Genomic DNA, 17,629 nt, shown 5'->3' on the forward strand with positions numbered 1-17,629 from the left:
GTAATACACTTAAAATTTTTTTTAAAATTTGAATTCAATTAATTAACATATGCATTATTGCTTTCAGAGATAGATGTTAGTGATTCGTCAATTTTTTTAAAGATTTTATTTATTCATGAGAGACAGACAGAGAGAGAGAGAGAGAGAGAGAGAGACAGGCAGAGGGAGAAGCAGGCTCCATGCAGGGAGCCTGACGTGGGACTTGATCCCAGGTCTCCAGGATCAATCAGGTCCTGGCCTGAAGGCGGCACTAAACCGCTGAGCCACCTGGGCTGCCCTCGTCATTCTTATTATATAATACCCAGTTCTCATTACATCACGTACCATCCTTAATGTCCATCACCCAGTTATGTTAACTATGTGTTAACTATGTTAACTAGTATTAACATTATTTTAAAGTCAGGTGGTTATTTTCCAGATTGGACAAAAACTGTTTTATTTAATAAGTGATACTAAATAATGAGTCAGATATCAGTGAGAAAAAAAAGTTGTTCACATCCCTCCACCCCCCTTTCCTCCAGCAACCCTCAGTTTGTTTCCTATAACTAAGAGTCTCTTATCATTTGTCTCCCTCTCTGATTTTGTCTTGTTTTATTTTTCCCCTCCCTTTCCCTATAGGCTGCCCTATATTTATTTTAAATTTATTTCATTAAGAAGTAGAGTTCATGATTGAACAACTTTAGGTATTAGTCATTCATTTATGTGAAAATGAATCTCAAGATTTTTTTTTTTCAGTCTATAGAACATTTGTTTCAAGTAAAATCTGTGTAGATTCTCATATATTATTGCAGAGTAATGACATAGTTTAGCTACTTGGAGATACTAGGAAGTAAAGTAAGGTGGCTTCTGAAGAAGCCAGGGCACATTATATGAAGACCCCTAAATTAGAATCAGTGATGTATAGACACAAGTAATCATCATCAATCTTTTTTTATTCATTGATGAAAAAAGTAAGAACAATGAGTTTATGTATATATCCTAGGCCATGGAATCAGTCATTTTCAGAGTGTGAATAATAAAAATTTCTGTGTTTTCTCTGAAATTATATCTAGCATATGTTCAACTTTCAAATTTTAACTTTGGAATTATTCTACATGTTCCAAGCTCAATAGAAATTCTTAATTAATAATTAAGTGGATAGTACTTGGATAGTACATGGATAATACTGTTCAGCAAGCAAAGAAAAACTAGTATATATTGAATATTTATTATGTAGAAACCAATTTAATATGAATTATTTCATTTAATACTCACAAGAGTGACATATTTTTTCTCCTTAATTTACTTACTGAAGAGTTACACTGTTAGAGTTTGGAGAGAATGTCAGTTATTGGAATTGACTCACTGTTATTTATTCATTGAACATGTATGTATTGACTACCTACTTTGTTGGACTCTGGGGATATTATAGTGAACAAAATGGGTTCTGCTCCATTGATCCTTATTAACTAGTAGGGAAAATAGGTATTATACCTGTTATATAATTACCTAGATATATAATTGCCATAACAACTCAGAATGAGAACTATAGATGCCTTAGGAATATATTATAAGAAAACCTGATTTAATTTCTGGGACAGGGAGCAGGAATAGGTCAGGCAAGAGAATGATGGTGAAGGAGCAGGAATGGGTCAGGCAAGAGAATGATGGTTCTTTGATGTGCAGATGACTTAATAGTGGAGTGGTGTGGATGTGAGAATGGTGAAGCGGCATGCACAAAGTTTGTCTGTGATTGGGAGAAACATAGCATTTGATAAACACATAGAATCAGATGAAGAGAGGCAAAGAGATAAAGTACATAAGATTTGCAGAATCCAAAACATGCACTGCTTTATAGAATGAGAGGATTTGGGCCTATATTGTGAGAAAAATGGGAGCCATTGAAGGGTGTTAAGAGGAGACTAAAATGTTAAATTTTAGTTTTAAAATAATCCGTCTGCTTTCAGTGTGTCAGACAGCTTGGTAAGGGCAAAGAGCATGAAAAAAGCATTTAAAAATGATCATTTTCTGAAGCATATTTCTGGAGCTATGAGTAAAATATGAAACTTCAGGACTGTGAATATATTTGAACTTATGTTCACACAAATTCTCTCATTTACTAAACCAAGTCTAAGTTGGCAAACATGTATTTATACAAATGCTATTGTTTAAAATATATTTAGATCCTTGATATTTTTATCAAAGTCTAGGTGCATCCTTTTCTGACCCCTCAAGATGACTAAATACATGTGTCTGGTATTTTCTTCCTAAACAGCTTTGCTGCAAGCATTTTCGCCACATAACTAAATTGGCTGTAAGTCAATTTTGCCATGAAAGATAAAATCAGAAAAAATAAAAGGGACATTTATTAAAAAGGACATAATGAAATATGAAAATAATTAACAAAATTAAAAACTTTATTGTGAAATAAAAAATATTTGAATACATTTAAATTGTGTGTTGGCAATACTGCACAAATAACTGATTTTATTTTGCTGGTGATATCTAAGCACTTTTTTTCAAAGTCTTTTATTCATACTATTATACGGTTTTTTTTGCTTGTTGATTTGTTTTCACATTTTAGCATCACTTTTTTTTTGGCGAAAATTTTTTCCTTCATTAAGACGGATATCAGTTTTCAAATACTAGTATGCATATTGATAACTGGGCTTGTATTGCGTTGTGAAAACATCCTACACTGTTCTTTGTTCTTGCCTTGTTGTCAAGTGTCCATTAATAAACTTTCTAAAGTTCTGCAGGAAATGGACCATTGTGAGGGCTAAGATTTATTTAGTCTAAGAATAGGAGCACTGCATCAATGGAGAAATGAGACCAAACAGGTGATGGAACCAAAAAATCTGTCAAACCAAACTGCCACCAGTTATTTTTTATTTATTATTGCAAAATTGCCTTTTGGCCAATTATTTATGCAATAAATATACTTGTGGCAAAGATGATTATAGTGAAACCACATAGAACCAAATATATATGATCATGAACTCATATATTTCTGAAAAGATACGTAATTATATATAAATACACGTATGGGAATCTGACTTTTGAAATTTTTTAGAATTCATTGAGAGCCAATATAGTAAATAAGAAAAGTGAAATAACATTTATTGAATGCCTTTATTTTATGACAGTCTTCTCCAAGCCAAATACACACTGGCACAATTATGTTTAACCCATATAGTAATCCTATGGGATAGGCAGTTTTATCCTGATTGTGGCATCAAATCTCACTGAGGTTAGTTAACTTGCATAATATAACCCAACCCAATCGGTGAATGGGAAATTACAGTTGAGATCTCCTTAAATACTGTGGACAATGCTCAAAAGTGAAATACAAAGCTGTGGTCATCAAGACAGTGTGGTACTGGCACAAAAACAGACACATAGATCAGTGGAACAGAATAGAGAATCCAGAAGTGGACCCTGAACTTTATGGGCAACTAATATTCGATAAAGGAGGAAAGACTATCCATTGGAAGAAAGACAGTCTCTTCAATAAATGGTGCTGGGAAAATTGGACATCCACATGCAGAAGAATGAAACTAGACCACTCTCTTTCACCATACACAAAGATAAACTCAAAATGGATGAAAGATCTAAATGTGAGACAAGATTCCATCAAAATCCTAGAGAAGAACACAGGCAACACCCTTTTTGAACTCGGCCATAGTAACTTCTTGCAAGATACATCCACGAAGGCAAAAGAAACAAAAGCAAAAATGAACTCTTGGGACTTCATCAAGATAAGAAGCTTTTGCACAGCAAAGGATACAGTCAACAAAACTCAAAGACAACCTACAGAATGGGAGAAGATATTTGCAAATGACATATCAGATAAAGGGCTAGTTTCCAAGATCTATAAAGAACTTATTAAACTCAACACCAAAGAAACAAACAATCCAATCATGAAATGGGCAAAAGACATGAACAGAAATCTCACAGAGGAAGACATAGACATGGCCAACATGCATATGAGAAAATGCTCTGCATCACTTGCCATCAGGGAAATACAAATCAAAACTACAATGAGATACCACCTCACACCAGTGAGAATGGGGAAAATTAACAAGGCAGGAAACAACAAATGTTGGAGAGGATGCGGAGAAAAGGGAACCCTCTTGTACTGTTGGTGGGAATGTGAACTGGTGCAGCCACTCTGGAAAACTGTGTGGAGGTTCCTCAAACAGTTAAAAATATACCTGCCCTACGACCCAGCAATTGCACTGTTGGGGATTTACCCCAAAGATACAAATGCAATGAAACGCCGGGACACCTGCACCCCGATGTTTCTAGCAGCAATGGCCACGATAGCCAAACTGTGGAAGGAGCCTCGGTGTCCAACGAAAGATGAATGGATAAAGAAGATGTGGTTTATGTATACAATGGAATATTACTCAGCTATTAGAAATGACAAATACCCACCATTTGCTTCAACGTGGATGGAACTGGAGGGTATTATGCTGAGTGAAGTAAGTCAGTCGGAGAAGGACAAACATTGTATGTTCTCATTCATTTGGGGAATATAGATAATAGTGAAAGGGAAGATAAGGGAAGGGAGAAGAAATGTGTGGGAAGTATCAGAAAGGGAGACAGAACGTAAAGACTGCTAGCTCTGGGAAACGAACTAGGGGTGGTGGAGGGGGAGGAGGGCGGGGGGTGGGAGTGAATGGGTGACGGGCACTGGGTATTATTCTGTATGTTAGTAAATTGAACACCAATAAAAAAAAAAAAAGTGAAATACAATATGAATGGTGAAAAAGCAAATTGTAAAGCCTCAGTTCCTTTCTCAAAATATTCAAATTAAAAATTTCTGAAACAATTCAAAATCTATATAACTATTATTCTGGCTCCCAAATGAGCTGAAATTTATATGAACAGTATCATTCGTACATTATATGCAAATCAAGATCAATTTCATATGATCCTGATGTTTGCCTTCTTGCATCTCAGATATGTAGATATTTCCAACAAATACTCTGATGTTTTTTAACATTGGTTATTATTTACTTAGAAAATACATAATTTTACATAGCTTTTGTTGAAAGACTACATCAAATAATCATTTGCTTTTCATCACCTCACATAACTTTTTCTTTCTTTATGGTTTAAGTTCTGTTTCAAAAGATCTTTTGCTGTAGTATTTAAACTTTTAGTCATCATTTCCAATTAATCATTACTTTGGCATAGTATCTGACCTCTTTAAATATTTTGTACATGTTAGAGTCTTTTATCTTGATATTTTATTTGCATATTTCCTCCTTTTTATGATGCTGTGTTTTACTCATGAACTTAATTTTATATATAACCTGTTACTAATTCTTTGTAGTAAATAGTAGCCATTTGTTGTTGTTGTTGTTGTTGTTCCATGATTGCTGGTGCAGTATTGACTGAACTACCTAGAAAAATCTACTGCTGCATGTAGGAACTCACCCCTTGGTTTACTCTAGTCATAGAAGACTAACAAGAGAGACTGATTATTTTATGTGATTTTTTTTGCCCTATACCTAAGAAGTAAGTCAATTAGAAATGAGATATGCCATTTTTTTTGGACAAGTATATAACAATCTAAATTTAATTACTTAATGCATAGTGTAAATCATTTGAAAAAAACATGTTAAAGGTCAAGGATCAATAGTCCTTTGTGCACCCCTTTTAAAAATCTTTTTTGGCCCAATTCTGGAAGTAATGCATGTTCATTCTAGAAGAGAGATAGACAAAAAAATTAAAATTGCTGATAATTCTTCTACCTAGAGAAAACTGTTGCTAAAATCTTATTAGATATTTTCCCAGTCATTTATTTTATGAACTGACACTATGATAGGCTGAATAATGCCCTCCTTCCCCCAAAGATGTACACATCCTAATCCCTAAAATTTGTGAATATATTACCTTAAATGGTAAAATGGAATTTGCAGATATGATTAAATTGACAATTTTGAAATGGGGAGATTGTCCTTAGAGATCAGTGTAATCCCAAGTGTTCTTATGAAAGGGGGCCAAGGAGATTTGATTACAACAGTGGAAGATGTGATCATGGAAACAAGAGGTCAGAAAGAGGATGGGGCCACGAAGCAAGCAATGAGCAATATTTAGAAGCTGGAAAAGGGAAAGGAATGAATTCTCTTTGAGTGCCCCCAGAAATAACCACACCTAGAACTTTCCTTTTACTTTTACTCCCTTTACTTTGTAAAGTTCATTTGGACTTCACACTTCCAGATCTGTGAGAATAAATTCATATTGTTTAAAGCCACTGAGTTTGTGGTCATTTGTTATAGCAGCAGTAAGTGATGTTCTCCAAACATCACATCACAAAGGAAATAGTCCTCAAAATTATTTATTAATTATTATTATTTATTCTTTAATTTATCCTTAATATCTTTATGTATGCCATTATTTTGTTCTCTTATAACTGTCAGTATATTATAGTTTTAAGATAATTCATTTTTTTGTATTGTCACTTTAAAAAATTAAATTAAAATTTATCTCACTTTATTTTTAATATGAAATCTGTTTAAAAATATTTTAAGTGTACAGCACAGTACTGAAAATTATAGGGGGACAATGCTGTAGCACAAATCTCTAGAACTTATTTATCTTGCATAATTGACACTTTATGTCTCTTAGTTGGTCATTCTCTGCTGCCTTACTCCCTGGTCCCTGGCAACCACCATGCTACTCTCTGTTTTATAAATTTCACTATTTTAAAGACCTTACACAAGGAGAATCATGGAGTTTTTATCCTTCTGTAACTGGTTTATTTCACGTAAGTCCAGCAGTTTTACCTCTGAGTATTTACCCAAAAGAATTAAAAACAGGATCTCAAAGACGTAATAGCATTCTAATGTTCATTGCAGCAATATTCAAAATAGCCAACATGTAAAAATCACTTAAATGTTCCTTGACCGATGAATGGAAATCCTGTATTATGTGTCATGGATGAAACCTGAGGACATATATACAGCTTTTTAAAAAAAATTCTTTAAAATTTTTCAATGTAAAATAATTACCGACTTACATATATTTACAAATATTTCTTTATGACCCTGACCTTGGAAAGTGTTGGACAGACATTTATAATATATCTCTTATTTTTGATTTGTCTGATTTTTTTTTTAATTGTTAAATTCAGGTTGTATATTTTTAGTAAGGATAGCACAGAAGTGATGTCTTTTCAGTATATCCTATCTGGAAGTATATGATACCATTTTTTTCCATCATTGATGCTATTATTTTTGATCAGCTGTTACTCTGTGGTGTGTGCCACTTTGTTCACTCTAATGTTACTGTTCCTTTTTGTATCTAATGAGTACTTTATGAAGAAATTCTTTGATATTATGTAAATATCCTGTTTATTATCTTACTATCATCCATTATTTTTAACATACATTGATAATTCTTTACCTGAAAGAGTTATACGTACTTGCCAAATGGTGATTTTTCTATTTTATTATTTCTTCTGCATCTATTAACTACAAGAACAAACTGTTCCTTTTCCCTTGTTTATTTGTTTATTCAGTTATTTGTTTATATCATATTTGCCTCGTGGATATGTATTTATGGCTTAAATAAATTACTATCATTATTTAATAACTGAAACTGCTCTAGATTTGGCTATTAGGAACACCCTCCAGTCAGCTCCTACTTCCTTTTGGCATGATCCCATAATTTTCTGAGTATTTTCTTGTCCTACAAGATAATTCAGACTCATTTTGTACTTTTCCTGCCTTTGCCCTGGAATCAACCATTGTTCCAGGAAGTCATGATTTCTTATAATTGGATAATGGTATTTAGAAACCAATATATAGGAAGAGCTAAGTATGCTTATTTGGTTCAGGGTGTTGTTCTTTCTTTCCTTTTTGAAAAATTATTTTTGAAATTAAATCAAGTATCTTCCTCCTCCTCCTCTTCGTCCTCCTCTTCCTCCACCTTCTCCCGTGCCCCCTTTCTTCTTCTTTTGGAACTCTAGTATCTTTTTTTTAAAGTGCATTTATTTAAATTCCAGTTAGTTAACACAGTGTAATATTAATTTCACGTGTACAGTACTTCCATACTACACCTGGTGCTCATCCCAACAACTGCACTCCTTAATCCCCATCCCCTGTTTCACCCATTCCCCTGCCCACCTTCCTTCTGGTAACTATCTGTTCTCTAGAGTTAAGAGTCTGTTTCTTGGTTTGCCTCTCTCTCTTTTTCCCCCTTTGGTCATTTGTTTTGTTTCTTAAATTCCACATATGAGTGAAATCATATGATATTTATCTTTCAGTGACTGACTTATTTAGCTTAGTATAATACTCTAGAGAGTATTATGGAATTCCACTGTCTTGTAACTAAAACTCACTGTATTCTGAAACCTATTTGTTCCCTAAGGGAAGAGTTGACTGTTTTTTCTTGTCTGATGTTGATACTTCAGAATCTAGATGAAATATTATCTGCCTTGGTCCCTTTGACATTGGCAAATAATTGCTTTTCTATAACTTCAAAAAAATTAATTCTGAAGCAATATTCCACCTTCCTTGTTTCTACCTTTCATGGAAATCCTGTGTACTCCATTTAATATTTTATCTACTTACTACTTTTTCACCTGCCTCATTGTCTTTTTGTTATTATCCCTCTTGACATGATTCCTAACCTCGATTTCTACATATACTTTAGTTATGCATTAATATTTTGTGTTCAACTTTTAAAAAAGCTTACTGGACTCCAAACACTCCATACTCCTAGGACAGCATTATTATAGCAGGAAGTATGTATTTAAAAGAGTCTGGAGATCTCAGGTTATTAGGGCTAACTGTATAGTTGTTATTAATGCATTGTGGGTTTTTTTGGGGGGGAGTAGAGATAAGCATAATCACCAGTGTAGTAAAATAACCCCAAAATAAGACTTGGGTGCCTAATTAGGTGCCTATATATATATATTTTTTTTTTTTTTAAGATTTTATTTTTAAGTAATTTCTACACCTAACGAGGGACTTGAACTCACAACCCTGAGCTCTCAAGAGTTTCATATGCCATGGACTGAGCCAGCCAGGTACCTCAGTATTTATATTTTTATATCTGGCTACATACTAAACTTGTTTATTATTTTAGTTGTTTTATATTTCTTAGTAAACAATCTGATTTTATACATAAAAAGATAACTTTGTTTTCTTCTTTTATTCTAACTTGGAATCTGTCATATATTCACTACCAGACTTTTTTATAGTGCTCTTTCCTCATTTGTATTTGTCTCTTAGTTGTAGAATGTGATGAATTTTTTTTTTTTTTTCAGGAGAGTATATAGATCATGTCCTTTTAGGACATTTGCTTACCTGAAATTTATCACTGTGTTGTTTTTCTGTGTAGACAGCATTGCTGAAAATACATTTTCCATAAATATTGCTCTAGTTTCTTGTCTTTTCACATATATTGTTACTTAAGAACACTTGTCATCGTGCCTCATCCTCCTTTGTAAATAACTCATTTGTCTGTGTGAATGTGTGTGCTTTTTTGCACATGCCTGTATACAGGGATGTGCTTAGATGTCAGTAATATTTTCTTCAATAACAGCTTTATTGAGATATAATTCATATACTCCAAATCTCTTTTTAAAGTGTACAATTTAGTATCTCTTAGTATATTTAGAAAATTGTGTGACCATCACCATAATCTAATTTTAGAACATTTTCAGCACTCCTAAGAGAAACCCAATACATATGAGCAGTCACTCCTCATTCCTCCTTCCCCCAAACCCTAACAATTCTCTTTCTGTCTCTATGGATTTGTCTACTCTGACATATATATAAATGGTATTGTGGAATATGTGGTCTTTTGTGACGGACTTCTTTTATTTATTATGTTTCAAGACTCATTCATGTTATATCAAGTATCAGTACTTCATTCAGGTTATGGTGAAATAATATTCCATTATGTGTACATACTGCCTTTTTAATTTTTTTTTTTTTTTTTTTTTTACCATTCACCAACTGATAGACATTTGGATTGCTTTACTTTTGGGCTACTATGAATAATGCTGGATTATTTTTTATCTTTTATATAAGGTATATCAATATTTAGGTTTGAGTCTTCAGTACATCTTTTCTATCATATATTTAACATAAGTGTATATAATATGTATATATAATACGTACTTTTTTTTATTTGTTGTGATGTCCGCTTTAATAACATTAGCATGCATATATTGAAAATTTCTATGCCTGTTACTCCTCTTGAGTGATTTTTGTCTCTATTCTATTTTTGTCTCTATTCTGGGAGGCTTTTTAGATTGGACCTACATAGCACTCATTAGTCTTATGTTGTTTTAATTATTTTATTTCTGATTCTCTTTTTATGTTTAATTTTATCATTATTTTATTACTTTCTTATTTCTGTATTTTTTTTTACAGTTTCAATTTATTTAGCTGCTTTTTAATGTAGTCTTCAGTGTTATTATCTCATCTTTCATCTTTAATTTTGTGGAGTTTTTTAGATTTTTCTTTTTTCTTTGATACATATCAAACAGATATTTTAAATGACTAGACCATTTACTCATGTTATATTATTATATGTACTTCTACATATAATATTACATATACTCTATGTTCACAAATAGATATTTTTCTCACTATGAAAGTCTAACTTAACAAAATAGTAGATGTCAATTTTTTTCTCTTTGTTTTCGCTTTTTAAAAATCTATACAATTAGAATTCGCAGCCAGAATTATGAACAGCTTCATATTCAACTTAAGGTCTGTGAAGTTCATACAAACAGTGAAAGTGCTGTAAAGAAGAGTGGCTGTTTCTTACATCTGTTGTACCTGTATTTGTAGACTTCATTTTTAGATACAATTGGGAAATTAATTGTGAACTTCTGATTTTCCTAGAATTATCAAAGATTGCTAATTGTTAGCCAAAATATTTTTTTGCCCTTAAATTATTTATTTATTTATTTTTTATTGAAGTTTGATTTGCCAATATCTAGTATAACACCCAGTGCTCATCCCGTCAAGTTCCCCCCTCAGTGGCCGTCAGCCAGTCACCCTATCCCCTTGCCTAATTCCCTTTCCCCTACCCCTTGTTCATTTTCCATAGTTAGGAGTCTCTCATGTTTTGTCACCCTCTAATTTTTCCCACTCATTTTCCCTTCTTTCCCCTATAATCTCCTTCACTATTTTTTATACTCCTTGTATGAGTAAAACCATATAATGGTTGTCCTTCTTCGATTGACTTCACTCAGCATAATACCCTCCAGTTCCATCCACATTGAAGCAAATGGTGGGTATTTGTCGTTTCTAATGGCTGAGTAATATTCCATTGTGTGTGTGTGTGTATATACATATATATGTATATATATGTATATACACACATATATATATCTTCTTTATCCATTCATCTTTCGATGGGCACCAAGGCTCCTTCCACAGTTTGGCTATTGTGGACATTGCTGCTATAAACATTGGGGTGCAGGTGTCTCGACTTTTCACTGCATCTGTATCTTTGGGGTAAATCCCCAGTAGTGCAATTGCTGGGTCATAGGGTAACTTTATTTTTAAGTCTTTGAGGAACTTCCACACAGTTTTCCAGAGTGGCTGTACCAGTTCACAATCCCACCAACAGTGCAAGAGGGTTCCCCTTTCTCCACATCCTCTCCAACATTTGTTGCTTCCTGTCTTGTTAATTTTCACCATTCTCACTGGTGTGAGGTGGTATCTCATTGTGGTTTTGATTTGTATTTCCAATCCATGAGCATGGATTATTTTTCTATCCTTTTCAGTTTTCCTCAATTTTTTTCAGAAGTGTTCTGTAGTTTTTAGTGTATAGATCCTTTACCTCTTTGATTAGGTTTATTCCTTGGTATCTTATGCTTTTGGGTGCAATTGTAAATGGGATTGACTCCTTAATTTCTCTTTCTTCTAGTACTATGTTGAATAACAGTGGTGAGACTGGACATCCCTGTCATGATTCTGATGTTAGGGGTTAGCCAAAATATTTAAGAGTTGGCTGTATCACTTATAGTTTTTCCAAACTTCAGGGCTAAGTCTGTGAAATCAGAGTATTGATTTATATAGTGTTTATGGTTTCTTCAAATTGTAACAGATATCCCTTTGGTATTTTTCTGTTGACAGTTTTCAAATAATTGTTTCTAGCCAGTTAATATAAACATGCAGTATACAGTTTATAATTTCTATATTATGAAAATTTAAAATACCCTGAAAAGTGTAGTACATGTACTTCCATGTATGTATATCTTTTTGCAGTATATATAATATCATTTGAAAGTTGTGTATGTTACTGAGTTTTAGTAAAACTCAACATTTTTCTGTATTTCCTGTAGCAGTACAGGCTTCAGCTCTGCTCCCTTTGGTGCAGGATGAACATGGTTTACAGGGCTCTACTGTATAGTCTCTGGTATGAACTTGTTGATTCTAGATTGTAGCTGCTCTAGCACTGAGATGGGGATATACAAGAAGCAAAAACAAACTAAAACCTCACAAATCTAGGGAATGCACCACTGGACCATTCAGCTCGTTGCCTTTTATCTACCCAAGGACATTATCTTAGTATATCTAATTTCTCTCTCTCCTGTCTTATCAGTTTTTCCCTTTTTACTAAATTTGTATTTATGCCAGTCAGTATGAAAACATGCTACTTCTCCCAATTTAATAAGTAGTTCTCTTTAAAAGACAACCTAATGAATGGGAAAAGATATCTGATAAAGGGTTTGTATCATGAATATGAAAAGAACTTATACAACTCAATGAATATGAAAAGAACTTATGAAAATATGAAATGAAAATATGAAAAGAATTTATACAACTCAACACTAAAAAACAAATAATCCAATTAAAACATGGGCAGAAGACATGAATAGACATTTCTACAAGAAAGACATACAGATGACCACAGACACATAAAAAGATTCTCAGCATCACTGATCATCAGGGAAATGCAAATCAAAACCACAATGAGATATCACCTCACAGCTGTCACAGTGGCTAAAATCTACAACACGAGAAACAACAAGTGTTGATGAGAATGTGGATAAAAAGAAGCCCTTGTGCGTTGTTGATTTGAACACAAACTGGTGCAGCCATTATGGAAAACAGTATGGAAGAACCTCAAAAATTTAAAAACCAAAATACCGTGTGATCCAGTAATTCCACTTCTGGGTATTTACCAAGAGAATATGAAAACACTAATTTGAAAAAATATATGCATCCCTGTTTATTGTAGCATTATTTATAATAGCCAAAATATGGAGGCAGCCCAAGTGTCCATTGATAGATGAGTGGATAAAGATGTGGCATATATATACAATGGCATATTACTCAATGATAGAAAGGAATGAAATCTTGTCATTTGCAGCAACATGGATGGATCTAGAGAGTATAATGCTAAGCAAAATAAGTCAGCCAGAGAAAGACAAATACCATTATGATTTCACTCATACGTGAGATTTGAGTGAAGATTTAAATGAAGAAAGGAAAAATAAAAAGAGACAAACCAGAAAAAGGAGACAAAGAAAAGAACAGACTCAAGTATACAGAGCAAACAAACTGATAGTTACCAGTGGGGGGGTGGGTTGAGGGGTGGGAGGGGTGAAATAAGTGTAAGGGATTAAGAATACACTTAGCTTGGTGAGCATTGAGTAATGTATAGAACTGTTGAATTACTCTATTGTACATCTGAAACTAATTTACTAATTTAACACTGCATGTTAACTATACTGGAATTAAAAATAAAAGTAATTCTTTCACCTCTCTTGATCACACTCCTCCTGCTACTTTGTCATTATTCCTTAATTATGAATAACACAATAAATTGAGTTGATTGTAGTCAAACAGGACTTTCTTTCTATAGCATAATAAAGTAGTTCATTAAAGCAGTACAAAAAGTAATTTTCAAAGTATGTACATTTTCATAAACTTGATACATACTTTAAATTTTATTTTATTTTATTTTATTTTATTTATTTATTATTTATTTTTTATTTTTTTTAATAATAAATTTATTTTTATTGGCGTTCAGTTTGCCAACATACAGAGTAACACCCAGTGCTCATCCCGTCAAGTGCCCCCCTCAGTGCCCGTCACCCATTCACCCCCACCCCCCGCCCTCCTCCCCTTCCACCACCCCTAGTTTGTTTCCCAGAGTTAGGAGTCTTTATGTTCTGTCTCCCTTTCTGATATTTCCTACCCATTTCTTCTCCCTTCCCTTCTATTCCCTTTCACTATTATTTATATTCTTTAAATTTTAATATTTTATGTGCTGTACTCTATTTAGCTAAGAAGTTCAGAGTAAATTTCAGCTTTGAGATACATATTTTAAGTGCCAGGTAATTATTCATTTGCAATTCCCCTAAAAATACACCAACATGATGTTTAAAACTGGTGTGAGGAGAAATAGATTATCTCCTGGTTTATTTTATTTTATTTTATTTTATTTTATTTTATTATTTTATTTTTTAAAGATTTTATTTATTTATTTATGAAAGACACAGAGAAAGAAAGGCAGAGACGTAGGCAGAGAGAGAAGCAGGCTTCAGGCAGGGAGACTGATGTGGGACTCGATCCTGAGACTGTGGATCACGCCCTGAGCCAGGGGCAGATGCTCAACCACTGAGCCACCCAGGCGTCCCTATCTCCTGGTTAAGTGGAAAATTACACAGCTGGCTTCTGGGGAATTTTGATTCTAAGCTTGAAAAGAAAACATTTTGTTAAAAGTATAAACTTTCTTCAGCTTATAGTAATTAACATTCACTGACAGGTACTCTTATCACTCACTTGAATTGAATAATACTCCTACGAATTTTGTTTCAGGATTCGGACTTATTTTTTTAGCCCAAGTGACATTAGGACTGATCATAGCATATATATAATATACGTTGTGCTAGTCTTGTACTTCCAACTCTAATAAATAAGAGGGAATAATAAAATCAAAGTTGAATGCCTGGTCGAGTGTGATGGAGTATGATTGTGACACAGGCCTAGAGTGCATAAAGGCAAAAGAATGTTTGCAGGCTTCAGCCTCTTCTCAGGCTTCGGCCTCTGCTACAGGTGTCCCTTGTTACTAGTCCTGACCTCCCAGAGCTGTCTACTCCCGACTTTTTAGTACTTAGTTTCAAGCTAGAAAAAAGTAAATAGAATTATGCAAATTCTTGAAGCTAGTTTTGAAGTGCTTACCTTTCCTCAGTCTTATTTTTACCCTCACTTTGAATAGATACTACCTTTCCTCAATATTGCCAGCCTACCTCTAAACCCCTGCCAGCTGAAAGTGACCAGGGTGGTTACTCCTCTTTGTTAAACAACATATTTACTTGACTCCTCCGACACTAAATTCTGGTTTTATTCCTGTCTCACAGGTTGCTATCTCCGCCTCCTGAGGATCTGATTATTTACATTGGTATGCCTCAGGGCTTATCCCCTGCACCTCTGCTCTATTTATAACTGGTAATTTCTTGGCTTCAGGGTTTCAAATCTCACCCAAAATGTCGATAATTTGCAAATTGTTACCTACTAAACAAGCTTCTAAACTCGATTCAACATATCACTTGGAAATTCAATAAGTGACTCAACCTTCATATCTCCAAAACTAGGCTCCTAATGTTTCCTCTGGCTCCTCCAAAATAAAACCTAGTCTTCTTACTCATCTTTGTTAATGCTGACATTTTGTGTAGTCTGGGATCAAAAAAGCTCTACTTTTCTTTCAAATGGTACATGCAGTTATTGAGCTAATCTGTATGTTGTACCTACCAGTACGTTCCAAGTGTCTGACCTCTTCTTGTAACCTCCACTCTTAGTAGCCTTGCCACTATCCCCTGTGGCCTATATCTTGCCATACCTTTTTTTTTTTTTTTTTTTTTTTACAAGACTCATAGTTAAGACTTATCTTTTTTGAGAGTTTTGTGCTTGTTTCTTCTGCCTGGATTGCATTTTCTTCAGTAAACTCTATTGCTTATATTCATACTATCTTTGATCTTTAAGTGTTCCTTCTCAAAATGGCAACCATTCTACTCTGACAACAGTTTCTCTCCTTTTCACTGTTTATTAGTCTCCATACTCTTACTGTCATCTGTTATACTATATACTTAAGTTACTTATTAATTTCCCATGTCTCTCCAGTAGAATGGAAGTTGCATGAGGAGAGATTTTTTTATTTTTATTTTTTTTTTATTGTGTCTCCAGTGCCTAGAACACACTGGACTATTGAATTTGCCTCTGCAGTTTCTGGCAGTCAGATGGAAATTGGAAATATGACCTATTGCATAATTCTCATTATCTCATACAAGTTCTGAGGAAGACAAAATGTTGCCTTATACTAAATTATACAAGAAATATATAAGGTAGATCTTATAAAGTATGTAGTAATCAACATAAAGAATGATGCCTTGGTAATTTTAACAATAATTGCAGTGATAGTATTCCTATCTTTACTTTTTATTTTAATAGTGTTTAATGACTGAGGGCATAACATGAAAGGTGTGTATCCAAAGAATAGAAGTTATCTCTGTTTAAAATAATCTGAAATGGGGACGCCTGGGTGGCTCTGTGGTTGAGTGTCTGCCTTAGGCTCAGGTCATGATCCTGGGATCCAGGATCGAGTCCCACATCAGGCTCCCTGTGAAGAGCCTGCTTCTTCCTCTGCCTATGTCTCTGCCTCTCTCTCTCAGTCTGTGTCTCTCATGAATAAATAAATAAATCTTTAAAATAAAATAATCTGAAATGTTTTTGTAAAGGTGGCAGTTTGATTAATGAGTAATTCTTCACTCTTACGTAAAATATGAAGCTATTCATGATATAAAAGACTCAGGGATCCCTGGGTGGCGCAGCGGTTTGGCGCCTGCCTTTGGCCCAGGGCGCGATCCTGGAGACCCAGGATTGAATCCCACGTCGGGCTCCCGGTGCATGGAACCTGCTTTTCCCTCTGCCTGTGTCTCTGCCTCTCTCTCTCTCTCTCTCTCTCTCTCTCTCTCTGTGACTATCAGAAATAAATTAAAAAAAAAACTAAAAAAAAAAAAAAAAAGACTCAGATGTTGTACCTTGGTTTCAACATTATACATGAACAAAATTAAAAGTTGTATATCCCCAGTTTCTTTTTGTCAATTGTTAATGAATCACTTCTGTAGAAGGATGCTTATCACACAGGCATTTTAAAATTGTTAATGGTAAAAATTACCACAATAATAAAGGAATAAATGCATTATACTATGTGATAGAATATTATTTATCTATTAAAGTTCATGTTTTCAAGGAATTTTGGTTTTTTGAAAGTAGGGTACCAAAATGCCTGCCTGCCTGCCTATTTTTCTATCTACAAAATTTTAACTGGAATAAAATGCACCAAAATATTGCCTGTATTTTTCTCTAATTGTAAGGTTATGAGTGACTATTAGTTTATTTTCTTACTTTTGTGTACTTTCCAGAATGTCTATTCTGTTTCTAGAACTTTTGTAATGACAACTGAAGTAATAAATACAGTTTTTAAAGCATAGGACTTCTTTCATATCTTTATTTTGCTTTTTGTTGCTTGATGACAAAGATTTATATTTTGCCAGTCTTGAATGGACCACTAATAATTAATGACAGTTATTTTTCATAAAATTATTTTAATAAAATATTTTAAAATTGTTTTAATTGATTTAATTAATAACTATTTTAAT

General features: G+C 33.7%; 1 protein-coding gene across 3 annotated transcripts in view; it reads left to right on the forward strand.

Moving 5' to 3' along the window:
* The window catches only part of ATRNL1 (attractin like 1), a 779,330-nt gene that overhangs the window by 275,876 nt on the left and 485,825 nt on the right, over nucleotides 1-17,629 (forward strand). The gene's annotated exons all lie outside the window — the stretch shown is intronic.

This window comes from Canis lupus, chromosome 28, assembly GCF_003254725.2.
Source record: "Canis lupus dingo isolate Sandy chromosome 28, ASM325472v2, whole genome shotgun sequence".
Lineage (NCBI taxonomy): Eukaryota > Metazoa > Chordata > Mammalia > Carnivora > Canidae > Canis > Canis lupus.